The sequence below is a fragment of the Polistes fuscatus genome, unplaced genomic scaffold, assembly GCF_010416935.1.
Source record: "Polistes fuscatus isolate 324 unplaced genomic scaffold, CU_Pfus_HIC Scaffold9, whole genome shotgun sequence".
NCBI lineage: Eukaryota > Metazoa > Arthropoda > Insecta > Hymenoptera > Vespidae > Polistes > Polistes fuscatus.
Window position 1 is genome coordinate 4,023,630 of NW_025113173.1, and position 15,557 is coordinate 4,039,186.

Genomic DNA, 15,557 nt, shown 5'->3' on the forward strand with positions numbered 1-15,557 from the left:
TTCGAGACAGCTGTCGACGAAAATCTAATTAAGCTCCTGGTCGTCCACAAGTGAAATGTTTCATTCGTTACAGGGTTTTTTGAATTTTGATATTTTGCGGAGGATTTTTTAAAAATCATTCTCTGTGATTCTTTTTTTATTCTTTTTTTTTTTGTTTTTTATCAGGAATATTTATATATATTTAAAAACAAGAAAAACAAGAACGATTCAGGGATAGACGGATTTTACGATCTCTCTATCTGTGTTTCACTTTTTTTTCTTTTTATTTTATTTTTTTTTAAATTGTTCCAATTGATGGATTTTAAACGCGCATAACAGAATCAAAAAATTTGACCGAATTATACTGAAACCTGCCAATCCTGAGAATTATATAAAAAAGAAAAATGAAAAAATAAAAACGTTAAAATAATTCTGCGATCTTCATTTTTCAAAAAAAAGAAAAAATATGAAAGAATCAAATCAATACTTAAAACAATTCTTTTATCGTACGATTTAAAAACTACTATCCGATCATATAGTATTATTTTAAACTGATATATAAACTAATGAAAATTTATAATAGAATATTATTAAAAGTAATATTAATTGTATACAAAATATATAATTATTATTTACAGAATTATACAGAATTATATAGAATTTTGTTTGACAAACTTGTTGTTTTTACTTTACTTGTTGTTTTAACGCATTTCATCGAAAGAGAGAGAGAAGAAAAAATAGAAAATATAATAATTCTAATTAAAAACGAACCAACTATTTATAATATCAATTATAAAATCTTCGTATTAAATTGTCGTCGCAAAATTTGATATCATCGAAGATTGTTAACTTTCCCACATAAAACTCGTACCAACCAACCAACCAAATTAAATCCGATTAAGAAAAGAAACGAAAAGAAATGAAGGAAAAAAAGGTGAAACGTTAACGTTGACAAAGATTATTAGACTGTTATTGTACAAACTGTCACAGCAGAGTGCAAAGCTTTACGAATTCACCCTAAACGAGATTAACGTTTCCCGAAGAGAGAAAATATGCGAGAGAGAAACAGAGTAAGAGAGACAGAAAGAGAGATAGATAGAAAAAGAAGAAATCAGAGAGAAAGAACGATCTGGGGCAAAGTTTTGCAGCTAAAGTTAGGTCAGCAGATAGAAACGGATTTCAGTAGGGAGCTTTTTGACAACGATAAATAATCGGATGAAGCACGATCGAGTATAGTAGAAGAGTATGGCAGAAGGGTGATCAGAAGTGAGGGAGAAGGGTGGAGGGGGGGATGATAGAAGGGAGGGAGGGATAGATGAAAGCTTTGTGAGTCATTCGGATCTGGGACATTCGTCTACACGACGAGTATTGTGTGTCCGGAAAAATTCTTCCTCTTCCTTCCTTCCTTCCCTCCCTCCTTCTTTCCTTCTTTTTCTTCATCATCTAACTCGTCTCATTCTCACCCTATTTTTCCTTTTTTTCTTCTTCCATCCCATTCTCGTTTTCCTATTCCTGTGGTACGTGGGCTGCATCTACCGAAATAATAATGAAGCTGCCTTTATACTCTTCCTGTCGTTCGCACGTGCTAGCCAAAAAGATTTGTCTTTCATCGTCTACGACAGATATTTATTCTTTCATTCAATCGAGTGTAAATGAGACAGACACCAAGATGAAATGGGGGAACGATGAAGGAAGATGGAAAGAACGAAAAAGGAAAATATATATTGAGTTTATTTTCATGCTACTCCGATGTATAATACTTTGAGATGAGATACACGCGAGTTTGATAGGAAAAAGATAAATCAATAAAAAAACTGGTGTGTGTACTTATGTACGCATGTAAGAAGTTATACTTCTTTGCCGTACCAAAACGAACATAACCTCAATAACCTCAAAAATAACTTCGAAAAAAACTTCAAAGAAAAAAAATAATAATTATTATTATATATATATGTATGAGCTGTTTATTTTGAAAGTGGCCTAACTCCATATAACCTTAAATTGAGATATTTAAAGGTTTGCGTTTCAATGCAATTCAAAATATACGTAAAGAATAACAATGAGTTATGTTGCTTAAGTGTATCTAAAGGTGTTCAATTTACAGTTCCTATTAAAATAATGGCAATTATTAAGTGAATAATATGCGTTTTCTTACCAAGAATGGAGTTAGGCCACTTTCAAAATTAACAACCAGATTCGTTATAAAATTTAAGGAACCGAAGTCCATTCAACATAATTTAAGATCCTTCAAATTGCGAAAAAACAATGCTTATTTTATTTTACATATCTTTATAACACTTTAAAAACATAAATTATGCGATTGAAAATATTTTTTACAAACATAAATTACAAAACCATTTTCTACTCATCTACATTTTGTGTATGTGAAAGGGATTTAAAGAAATCATGATGTTCCGGTGGTATATATCGTAATAAGTCAATTATGTCCTTGAATTTTACGGTTGTAATTTGTCTTATATTTTTATACAGTGGTGTCAATACAACATTTTCGAACTTTCTTGGTCTACCCCGACGTGGTATTAAATTCAGGACTTTCAAATTTTCGTTCTCGTTCATTGATGTCTTATAGAAAATCTTATTCATTTTTGACAAAACGCATCCAACATATTTTTAACCAGTTTATTGGTTCTCCGTTAGAATTCTTGACCCTTTTAAAAATTGCGTCTTCTAATAATTTTGTTGATACAATATCTTCTTGTCTCATTTCATGTACAATAAAGTTATTACCTTCCCGACACTTTTTGATAATATTGTAATACTCTCGGGGGACAAACAGTAAATTATTTTTTTTAATGCCATTTCTACCACACCAAAACCTCTACTCCTAATGGAGTTAGGCCACTTTCAAAATAAACGGTTCAGTGATTCAACTAACTCTGAAAACTTATGTGTCCAGAATTAGTGTATTTACTCGGAATATAAAAAATCTTAAATGCTTTATTGATAGATAATTTGAAGCTGTACATGTTACTGAGGGTAACCGGAAAAAAATGAAAAATGGAGTTAGGCCACTTTCAAAATAAACGGCTCATATATATAAGAAAGAATAAAAAAAGAAAAAGAAAATATCAAAATATAGATATCAGTCCACACTAAATATAAGAGAGATATATCGAATTACTTCACGCGTCAACAGTCATGGCGCGGTTACAGCATTAGTTCTCGCTTCGATCATTTAAGTAAAGCAGCGCTGAGTACGATTAGTATTTGGATGGGTGACCCGCTTGAGAAAAAAAGGGGGGAAGAAGAAAAGAAGACAACTTCATGCCGTTTACTTGAAATCGTTTTGCCGCGCGTCGTCAATACCGACAAACTTCATGGTTTTCCCCAACGCGCTAAAAGAAGTATAACCTCAAAAATGGTTAGAACGTATGAATATGATTAATTATCGTGCGGATAAATATATAAAAATAAACTTATACGAGAGATAAGGTTCGTAGGAATTTTAAACGTCGGTTTATATATGTATGAACGTAATTAATGCCAAAATAGAAAAGAAAAAATTGGATTTATTAAACAAACGTATATTATCGGAGAGGGTAATTATAAGTTTAGACGATTAATCATTTGAATTATCGTGAAATAATATAGAGACGATAGAATTGTTGGCTAATACGAATGTATTAACGATTTATTCTTACGAATTAATTTCAGATTAAAAAGATTAGTCAGTTTTTATGATATACAAGATTGAAATTAATTTTGAAAACCATCTTTAGAGATCATCGGTATGCATCTGTATAATAAAGCGATGAAAAACCAATTGGTAGAAAAATACCGAACAACGATACTCTCCAGAGAAAGAGAAAGAGAGAGAGAGAGACAAATCATTTATTAATTTCAAAAAATATAATAACTCATGAAACAACGAGATATCAAATAAAAAACAAAAACAAAAAGAGAGACAAAAAATCAATAAATAAAATTTCCTGGATAGGTAATCCCTGTAGATTTCCATTCTTCAAATACCTGAGTTAACTTGAATAGAAAAAAATCTTTGCAATTCCCGTACGAAAGTATCATGCTCGATATCGGCTTTCAATACTAATAAAAGCATTCACGTATCTTCGTTTCCTCTTCGTTGTCTTTGTTAAAAAAAAAAAAGAGAGAGAGAGAGAAAGAGAGAAAGAATGAATCAGAAAGAGAAAATGAGAGCCAGCAAGCAAGCAAGCAAGCAAAGCAAGCAAGCAAGCAAGCAAGCAAGTTGCTAGCAGTTAGCTGTGCAATGGGAATACGAGAAGAGGGGGACGGAGAAAAGGCGGAAAGAAATATTAGCGGAATAAAGCGAATTAAGTGGCGTAGACGCGATGCTATTAATTGCCTCGTGATCCGATCGCCTGTAATTAATTGCAGTGGTTCGTTCGTACCATCGAGATACGATCAACGCGAAACGCGCTTTATATACGCGTACCTATTGCACGCATGCACTTACACACACATATACACAAACATATATATAATATAATACACGAATAGATAGGCGTTTACGCGTTTACCACTATCTACTATTTTATGTATGCATCTGTACAGATATATTTAGATATATGTCTGTGTGTGTGTGTGTTTATAGGTTTAACTGAGCGGTAATTCTGCCATTAAAAGGGAACGAATGCTTTCATTATGTGGAAGCTCCGAACGTTTTATATCGTGCTTATGCATTCCCAAATGCCTGGCTGGCTCGTTAGACAGGCCCGTTAATCGCGTCCGAACCTGGCCAATCGTATGTACACCTACTGCCCGCACATGTTAGTTATCATTGGCTTCCTTGGTTGCCTACCTTTGCTAGGGGACTTCTCTTAAGGGCTCCAAGACAAAAGGAGACGCTTGGCAGAGGCAAATTGCTTGCATGGGAGCCCTTTATCGCATGGATGGAACGTCCTTCATGACACAGAACCCTAAACGAGAGTAAGAGAGAGAGAGAGAGACATAGGGGGTGGGTTGGGGATGCTTTAGATCTTGAGACCTCGTTACTTTCTGCAAAATTTATTGATCGTTTTCTATTTTTTTTTTACTATTTTTCTAACTGGATGCATAGATATTATGTTGGATTTGTTATTTCATTAGTTTAAAGTAATTTAATTATTGCTTCTTTTTGTTGGTTTTAATTTGAAGTTTTGTTAAGTATTTTTGAATTACGTTAATGTGTGTATATGATACAATTAAATCTCAAAAATCTAAAGGGGCGGTTAATAATATAAAAAGTAAGATAAGAAACATTTTTTTGATGGTAATAATAGTATAACAAAAAATAATATTTATATAAATACTAAAAAGATAAAATATGAATATGTTCCACAAACATATTCTAATCTATTAAATTTCTTTATTCAAACAAACAAACAAGCGACAAAAGAAAAGAAAAGAAATTAGATTAAAGTAGTATTTTTGAATTACGTTAATATGTATATATGATACAATTAATTCTCAAAAATCTAAAGGGGCGGTTAATAATATAAAAAGTAAGATAAGAAACGTTTTTTTGATGGTAATAATAGCATAACAAAAAATAATATTTATATAAATAGTAAAAAGATAAAATATGAATATGTTCCACAACATATTCTATATAATTCACATAATCTATTAAATTCCTATATTCAAACAAACAAACAAACAAGCGACAATAGAAAAGAAAAGAAAAGAAATTAGATTAAAGTAGTATTTTTGAATTACGTTAATGTGTATATATAAATTAAATCTCAAAAATCTAAAGGGGCGGTTAATAATATAAAAAATAAGATAAGAAAAGATAAAATATGAATATGTTCCACAAACATATTCTATATAATTCACATAATCTATTAAATTCCTATATTCAAACAAACAAACAAACAAATGACAATAGAAAAGAAAAGAAATTAGATTAAAGTAATAACGTTTAAAACGCGGGGGCGTTAAAAACGGCACAAACAAAATTGTACATCTAATATCAACTGAAACCTTTTTTTTTTCTCGTCTCTCCTCTCCTCTCCTCTCCTCTCCTCTCGTCTCGTCTCGTCTCGTCTCGTCTCGTCTCGTCTGAAGAAAATAGAATTTCTTTTAGATTCCTGTACACTCTGTATTCACGTATACGTGTATTGTTTCCATACACAGAGGGAAGAAGATACGAAAGAAAAAGGGGTGGGGGAAGAGAGAGTGCGAGAGAAGAAGGGTAGGTCGAGAGGAGGATACAAAACAAGGGGTGAGGAAGAGGAAACGCTCGGGGTTTTGTAGGGTGTCGTCGAATCGTCGGGTCGTCTGTACTGTGTGTTTTAATTTGACGTCACTCAGCGCGTCAGTACCATCTGGTATTGCGAGGTCTCTCTTTCTCTCTCTCTCTCTCTCTCTCTCTTTCTCTTCTTCTCTCTCTTTTTCTCTCATCTCGTTCGGGACACGCCAGTCACCGAGATTTAATATCGAACCGACCTCACGGCTGTCCGTCCATCCATCCGTCCGTTCATTCGTTCATTCATTCGTTCGTTCATTCGTTCATTCGTTCATTCGTTCATTCGTTCATTCATTTCTTCTTTCGTTTCTTCCTTCGTTGATTCCACTCCCAACTTATTCTTCGAGAATAATATCACCGTGTCGCGTCCTCCGTTATTCCTACGAATTTAAATGTTTGAATTATTGCGAGCCTGGTTTATTTAAAAGTGAAAGATTTGTTGTTGTTGTTGGAATTGAGGAAATACAGGTGGGATTTTTATTTTTTTTAAATGAAATGTTCTTTTAGATTGATATTTAAAAGATCGTACTGGATTATCGTACTGGACAAGAATCAGCAGAATTGCACGGGATAAATCACCGATTGGCCGCAGAAGTGCGGGGCGCCCACGAAAACGATGGTGCGACAATTTAACAGTGCAATAGGCAGAAAAACGTAGTTATGAAACAGGAAACTTGCCTAAATTAAAGAATGAAGAAGAAGAAGAAGTACTGGATTATGTCAAATTTTTTCGCGAGTTCGATTAAGATTCGTTCGTTATTGTTTATTTAATATTTGAAATTTATATTAATAATGATTTTTGCTAAATAATTTACTTTATTAATTGTAACGTAAGTTTTTAATTGATTATAAATTTATTTAATATTTGAAATTGATATTAATAATGATTTTTGCTGAATAATTTACTTTATTAATTGTAACGTAAGTTTATAATTGATTATAAATTTATTTAATATTTGAAATTGATATTAATAATGATTTTGAAGAATAATTTACTTTATTAATTGTATAACGTAAGTTTGATTATAAATTGCATTATGAATTTCAAGTAATCAATTTGTTAGATTTAAAATTGTCATCGGTATTGAATTAAATGAAACGTTCTTTTTAGATTCATATTTAAAAGATCGTACAGAATTCTGTCAAATTTTTGCGCGAGTTCGATTAAGATTCGTTCGTTATTGTTTATTTAATATTTGAAATTGATATTAATAATGATTTTGCTGAATAATTTACTTTATTAATTGTAACGTAAGTTTATAATTGATTATAAATTTATTTAATATTTGAAATTGATATTAATAATGATTTTGCTGAATAATTTACTTTATTAATTGTAACGTAAGTTTATAATTGATTATAAATTTATTTAATATTTGAAATTGATATTAATAATGATTTTGAAGAATAATTTACTTTATTAATTGTATAACGTAAGTTTGATTATAAATTGCATTATGAATTAGAAGTAATCGATTTGTTAGATTTAAAATTGTCATCGGTATTTGAAAAAAAAAAGGAAAAAAAAGTATCAGAAATCGGATCTAGTTTGCGGATACTAACATAAGATGTCAGCTTGAAAATACTTCAAGTTCGGTTATGTCCTCTCGTTCCGGAAAACGTGGAAGACGAATTTCTCGGTTAAAGTCGTTCTCAAATAGTTCGATCAGTTTCCTTCTCTGAAATTCGAAGACACGTACCAACTATTTCTTTATCGAAAGATATTAGACACGAATTCGAATCGCGTACTACGATTCTCTTACTGTAAGATTAGTTCGTAATACTCGGAATAAAAGAGTATAATACTTTTTTTTATTTTTACTTTTATTTTTACTTTTATTTTTATCGATAAACTGAAACAAATAAATTCCTTCGCGCGAACATAGGATACGTGTCATTAATTCGATTAGATTTTATTATTACAATCGAATGTTCAAATATTTCATCGAACTTGAACGTCCAATCGATTTTATATTGAAAATTCATTTATTTATTTAAAATCTTCTTGATACTCTTTTTTTTTTTGTAGATAGATAAAAAATTTACAGCAGAATGTTTTATACTTTTATCAAGTATTATATTTTGGAAAATGTTTCAAATTACATTAAAGAAATCTATGAAATATTTATTAATAAAGTTTGCGATAAATATAGCTAGAGCTTCACGTAACTAATTTTTCCTCGAATCGATGAGAATTCATCCGATACCTCTCTTTGATAACTTTTAATAGATAAAAATTACACGAAAATGTCTTATCGGGGTACTTTTTCGATTACACTTTACTCTTATTAAAAGATCCTTTGGGTCTTGAAAATTTCATTGAAAAAAAAAAGTAAAAACAGGAAGATCGAAAGAAATTTAAATTAAATTCTACAAGGTTGCGGTACACATAAAAAAAAACCATTAATAACAATTCAACGTATATTAATAATTGAACGTTTGAATTAGTTACAAAGTTTCTGGATATATGAAACGAATTACACAAAGGATAGTTTAAGTAAAAGTTACAATTATTTATTGTTTAAAAAACGTGTGGTTAAAACGCGTGGTATTATTGCGACAAATGTATAAACGATCCTCGGTAATTAACTGGAACTTCGTTACCACTACTGAGAGACCAGTCAGCCAACCAGGAGTGCAGTAGAATTTAGACCGGCTACGTTTTCGCTTTTAAGCCGCTTACGAGCTCGAGCAGAGACAAATATTTTCTTAAACCGCAGACCGCTCGTCGTCCTCGTCCTCGTCCTCGTTCTCGTCCTCGTTCTCCTCCGTGTCGTCGCACTTAAAATGTCGCGTTTCTACGGGATTTCCGTGTCCTAAAACCCCCATTCCCATCTACCTTTGTACTCGCATGTGTTTCTTGTTTGTACACAATGGTTACATTATCCTATCTTTTTATCTTTTTTTCTCTTTTTCTTTCCCATTCATTTTTATTTCTTCTTCCTCGCATAACCTTCGACTTGTTCTCCCCCTTTTTTTTTTAATCCTGCTTTTATTTTTCCTCTCCTTTTTTTTTGGAATTCTAAAGTACATCACATAAAGTCCAGGGAGTTGAGTAAACATGAACTACTTTCAACCCAATTTTCGTTTTTGTTTTTATCATCCTTGGACGTACACAAACACACACACACACATACATACACGATGGTCATAGAATTGTCAAATGACAGTCGTGATTTTAAATTCGTGTTTAAATTATCATTGATTGTATTATTCGTCATCCAGAAAAAATGCATTGCGGATAGAAAAGTGAATATCTTTTATATAAATAATTTAATGATCTTTTTCTTAGAGATTGGAGAAATATTTTTCAAGATAATTTTACTTATTACATAAAGATTCGTAAATGTGTGAATAATATATTTAAATATTATTTTATATATTTTATATATTTAAATATTATTTTTTTCCGAACGACACCATGAAGTTTGTCGGTATTTAGACGCGCGGCAAAGTGATTTCAAGTATACGGCATGAAGTTGTCTTCTTCTCTTCTTCTTCCTCTTTTTTATTCTCAAGCGGGTCACCCATCCGAGTACTAATTGTACTCAGCGCTGCTTGACTTAAATGATCGAGCGGGAACCAATGCTATCACAGCGCCATGGCATATATTATGATATTTTATTATTCTTTCTAATATATATAATATATCGATCGATTGAAAATATGTTTCTTTCCATTTTTTTTAAATAATAATAATAATAATAATAATAAATTTTTCTTTTTTGTTAAGTTATTTTTTAAAGTTATTTTCGAGGTTATTGAGGTTATGTTCGTTTTGGTACGACAAAGAAGTATAACTTCTTAAGTACACACACCAGTTTTTTTATTTCCAATTACAATGATGAAAAAGAGAGAGAAATAAAGAAATTGATATAAATATTTAATAATAAATATTTATTTTTGTTATAGACGAGAGGAGTCGTATAAAATGAATTCCATTTTAATAGCTCGTCTAGAAAAAGGATCGATATAGTTGATAAAATCGAGACCTTAAGATGTTGATCGTCGACGGGGCATAAACCAACTCTTAATGGTTTCCATTACCGATAAATACATCGTCCGTTTAGCGTTATTAATGTTATTTATTACCGTTATATTGGGAAAGTATCGAGTTCATCGAATTATACCAACTCGAAACATTTAACAATGTGTTTGACTTTTTTCTTCGCGATAAGGTTTATCGACACTTTTTATGGATTTTGTAGCATCTTCATTAGATTAATGGCTTATCTTCTATCATATAACGTTTATATATAGTCTTTTAAATTACTATTAAAATATTAATAACCTAATCGAGAATTATTTTATTATCATTTTTTTATTTTAATTGTTTTATTAATTTCTAGAATGGTCAAATGGTTTTATATTTGTTTTACTTATGCAAATATTTATTTTTATCTTTTCGAGCATATATGCACACATATCTGTGTAAAAATTATTTACAAGTTGAACATTTGCAATTCAACACGGAATCCTGTTAATAATTTAATTTATTTGATCAATTTAATTCCACTTCACGTTACAACCCCATACACAATGCTATCAAACATTTATTATATATAAAATTCCACTTTGGAAAAGGTTATATTTGAAAATATAATAAAATATTGTTCAACTTTATTTCTACATAACTTTCACAATTAACAATTCATAATATAAAAAGTCAATATTTTCATGACATTTCTTTCTCTTAAACACATTATACTTACCGGCCAATCAATTAATCGATTAAAATACAAAATATATTAGTAAATTTTTATTAATTATTCGTAACGATATTAATAAAATTAATATAATAAAATGATTTCCATATTCATTTGTTATGAAACACAAATAAATGTTATTTATTATATTTTATATTATCGCAGGATAATAAAATGTTTTCGATAAAATAACGTTTAACTATAGATACGATTTTTATTCGATCGATCGATAAGCAAGATTAACGATAATATTACTAACAATATTTAAATTGTTTCACGGTGTATATAATTCGTTAACAATTTTATCATATGAATAAAATACATAAATATCTCGACGAATATTTCAATAATTATAATAATTTCAAAAGAATTCATTTAGTTTATTTCATAAGAGTTTCCATAATAATTTGTGTGATAAACTAATAAAGAAGAATAAAATATATACACACACACATACACACATACATACATATATACATAATATATATACATTCATTCATTTCATTCAGAATTCATTTAGTTTATTTCATAAGAGTTTCCATAATAATTTGTGTGATAAACTAATAAAAAAGAATAAAATATACATACACACATACACACATACATACACACATACACACATACATACACACATAAACACATACATATATATATATACATAATATATATACATTCATTCATTTCATTCAGAATTCATTTAGTTTATTTCATAAGAGTTTCCATAATAATTTGTGTGATAAACTAATAAAGAAGAATAAAATATATACACACATACATAAACACATACATATACATATATACATAATACATATACATTCATTCATTTCATTCAGAATTCATTTAGTTTATTTCATAAGAGTTTCCATAATAATTTGTGTGATAAACTAATAAAGAAGAATAAAATATATACATACATACACACATACATACACATATAAACACATACATATACATATATACATAATATATAAATTTTGAAGTATGATAGAATGTTAAGGGGTTATATCCACTTGTGATTTTCAAAAAAAATTTTTTTTTTTTTTTTCATTTTTTGAATGTAAATATATTCAAGAATATTCTCTGAAAATTTCAAATCGATCCGACAATTAGTTTCGGAGATATGAGCGTATTAGTAAGAACGTCTCCGAGCGTTCGAAAGTAGGCGGAGCACGAGCCGGAGTAGCAGCTGTTTCTGGTAGCCGCTATACTTTTGATTTCGACTTATATTGTGTTTGGGACCCTAAGATAATAATACAAAAGGTCTAGTTTATACGTGAAACCTATGTTGAGGAATTTTAAGTTAAAAATATGTGAACTCATCAGTTAAAAGTGATCTTCCACGTGGACAAGTTGTGTTTTTGCTCAGTTTGTGTATTTCTCAGTGTGTATAGTTTAATTAATTAAAGTAAAAAATGCCTCGTAAAATTAGCAGAGAAACTCGTAGAACTTCCAGTGAACAGTTGTCTCGAAGAAATAAACGGAAGAACGTTTTTAATCCGAAAACCGTGGAATATGATGATAGCAGTTTGATTATGAGGCCTTACCACCTGATGTTGCAACAGCTATTTTTCCAATTTACGAAGATCTAAGTAACAAAAATTATTGGAACGATGCGTTGGTGGTTTTACCCAGAACAATAATGAAAGTTATAATCAGCTGATATGGAAAATAACTCCAAAAATTATTCCAGCTGCTCTAAAATTGTGGAAATAGCTGCAAACATTGCAGCCGGGGTCTTTAATGAAGGTAAAACATCTCTTCTTTATTATATGAGTGCTATGGGATTATCACTTGGACCCAATGCTCATTCCTTCGTGAGTAAAGAGGACGCAGAGCGCATCTCAATTTCGGACGCAAGAGCGCAAGGGTCGACGCGCGAGGGGAGAATGGCTCGTAGACAACAACAACTAAACATTTTGGATGCAAACGACGAAGTAGAGGGTTCCTCTTATGGTACTGGAATAGATGACACGATGTAAGTTGAAAAAAAAAATTTTTAATTTAGTGTAAATCATTCCCGAAACTTTAAACGCGTTTATCTCGAAACCGTGTTTTCAGAGTCGGTGTACAAAATTTCTCCGAAACCGCTAAACCGATCGGTTTGAAATTTTCACACGACTTACTCAGATATATTTTTCAGGTAATGATCGAAGGAATAAGGTTTTGGACAATAATTTCGATTTTTTAAGCCACTTTGAAGTGAAAAATTTTCATGAAAAACTGAATTTTTTTTTTGAACAGCCGCCATTTTGTCAAAAATCAAAATTTTGACTAGACCTTCGATCATTACCTGTATTTATTTATTATAAAACTAAATATTTTTGGTTTTTGGTTTTCAAATAATTTGGACCAGAGATATCTTGTACACCGCCAAGCACTTTTTTTTGGAGGTCTCTCCGCAGATCATCTACAGGAGCTAGGGGATCCAATATTTTTTTAAATAAACCGCTGATTGTTAAAGTACATTAAATTCTCTTTAAGTACATTTTTTCAATTAATGTATAAAATAAAATGCCTCGTCGGAAAAAATTCACAAAAAAACGCGTTTTTTCTGCCTCGCAAGTGGATATAACCCCTTAAAGGATTTTGAATGGTGGTTTCGGATTTTGGTCTCGTTGATCCGTTCGAATCCGGATTCCGAAATGAGGTTCTATACTCGAAATGCAACTGCAGTTGTTCATTGTTTGGTGGCGCGACGTCGAGTATAGTGAGTATTGTGCGAATAATTAGCCGTTCGAAGGGAATGCGCGAGTGCAACTACAAGCGAGACCACTCTCTCGATTCGCTCTCTCCGAACATACTCTCTCTCGTGTTTTCGCGATCATAGAGAGAGAGAGAAAGAGGGGAGATTAGGCGCGTTGTAAGCCGACCTTTACAGAATTTCCTCTCTCGCCTTTCCCCATCGAACCCTGAAAACAACTCGACCGTAAAATCTCGTCGACTTGCCGAATGCACCTTGCTAATTAACTACAATTCTGTAATATCTACGATTTTTCTTTTTTAATACTCACCTCACCCCACCCAACCCCACTACTCCCCCCTCCTACTCCGATTTTTCCTTTTTTTCTCCCATTCTCATACTTTCATTAATGAAAATGATTGATTTATGTTATAGAGATTAAAATGGGTAAATAATAATAGTTAAATTAATAATAATAATGTGAAGAGAAATTTGATAATCAAGGTTGAACACTCTAATTGCTAATTATCCTTATTGATCGTTCTCTATGTATAACTAACAAGAGGATGTGAGGGAACAGTAATCAAAGCATCTAGGTGTTAGTGACACTTGTTAGAAAGCCAGAGGTAATGTCTTAGCCCAAGGCCCTTTAGCTCACATATCAATTTGACCTAAACCGAATCAACCATGCCCATCGGCTACCTTAAGAGCTATACGATTAAATCATAAATACGAGAATTACATTTCATTTGAATCCCTACAGAATCGTATCGTAATTAATTTAAAAAAAAAAGACAAGAAATATAAAACAATTGCAACGAGAGATTTTTATATTATCCGATTATATTCTTTTGTTATATAAATATAAATATATTATATTGTATAATGTATAGTAGAAATTAAAATAAAATTATTCGATTCTACCTTATGGCACGGTGAATTGAGAAATACGATGATAAAAGACTTTTGTTATCCGTTTATTGGATATTGTTCTCGTAAAAACATGATTGAAATGAAATTGTCATAGTCCTATCTCGTAGTCAATTGAAAAAAAATGTTAATACAGCGATCTTTGTTTTCCAGTTATTGGTCATTCTTCTCACAAATTCAAATTGAAATTAGATTTTCTATATGGTCCCCCCTATATCTCTCTCTCTCTCTCTCTCTGTTTCACATAGCTTCAATTTAAAAAAAAACCACGCAGGAATAGTGATTTTCCACTTATTCTTTATTAAATCCCATTTGAATGAAGCCTTTAAATTGAATTTTCCTCATAGTCGTCTCATAGTCAATTGTACAACACAAAGACTATAATTTACGTGTTCCAATTATTCGTATATAATTGTTATAATACAATCGGTGAAGAGGATAATGGGGAAACGGTGAAGTTATATGAGGTGGCGATTGAGTGTTTCGGAGTAGAAGTTATGGTTGTTGAATGATACAAAGATAGAGAATACTGAGATGTATCAACTCGTAGTATCTTCGAAGCTTTGCTAGTAGGTAGCCGTATACACGTGGTTTTGTAATTGCACGCATTACTTACGGATCATTGGAGGGAACGGATTGTAACTGTTTGTACGGCACTCGTGCGTATAATTACCCGATTGGTAGGAATGCACGTAACTTGTGATTGTTCGACCGCACGATGTAACGGCCTACGATAGCCCATGAATCTGTTGCGTATTACTGTTTAGCATATACATAGATTCATATATATATATATATATGTATGTATGTGTGTATATATATATATACATGCATGTTCTTCCTCTGTGATGTACATCGTAAAACCGAGCTATAATAAACGTTACTAATTATCTCCCGTTATAAATGATGACTCGATATATTATATTATTATTGTTTTATATATACTACATGTATATTTTGTTGTTAATACATATCATATAACGGGTTCGTATTTGTGTACGAAAGTAAAATACATCGTTGTCCTATTTTGTATTTT

The 15,557-nt window shown here is 31.1% G+C and overlaps 1 protein-coding gene and 1 long non-coding RNA gene across 3 annotated transcripts in view; both read left to right on the forward strand.

Moving 5' to 3' along the window:
• LOC122525421 (SAM and SH3 domain-containing protein 1-like) overlaps positions 1-15,557 on the forward strand; it is a 303,496-nt gene that overhangs the window by 50,288 nt on the left and 237,651 nt on the right. The gene's annotated exons all lie outside the window — the stretch shown is intronic.
• LOC122525464 lies at positions 12,607-12,812 on the forward strand. The gene is made up of 2 exons (XR_006305793.1): positions 12,607-12,657; positions 12,736-12,812. It is a non-coding gene; the product is annotated as an uncharacterized LOC122525464 (long non-coding RNA).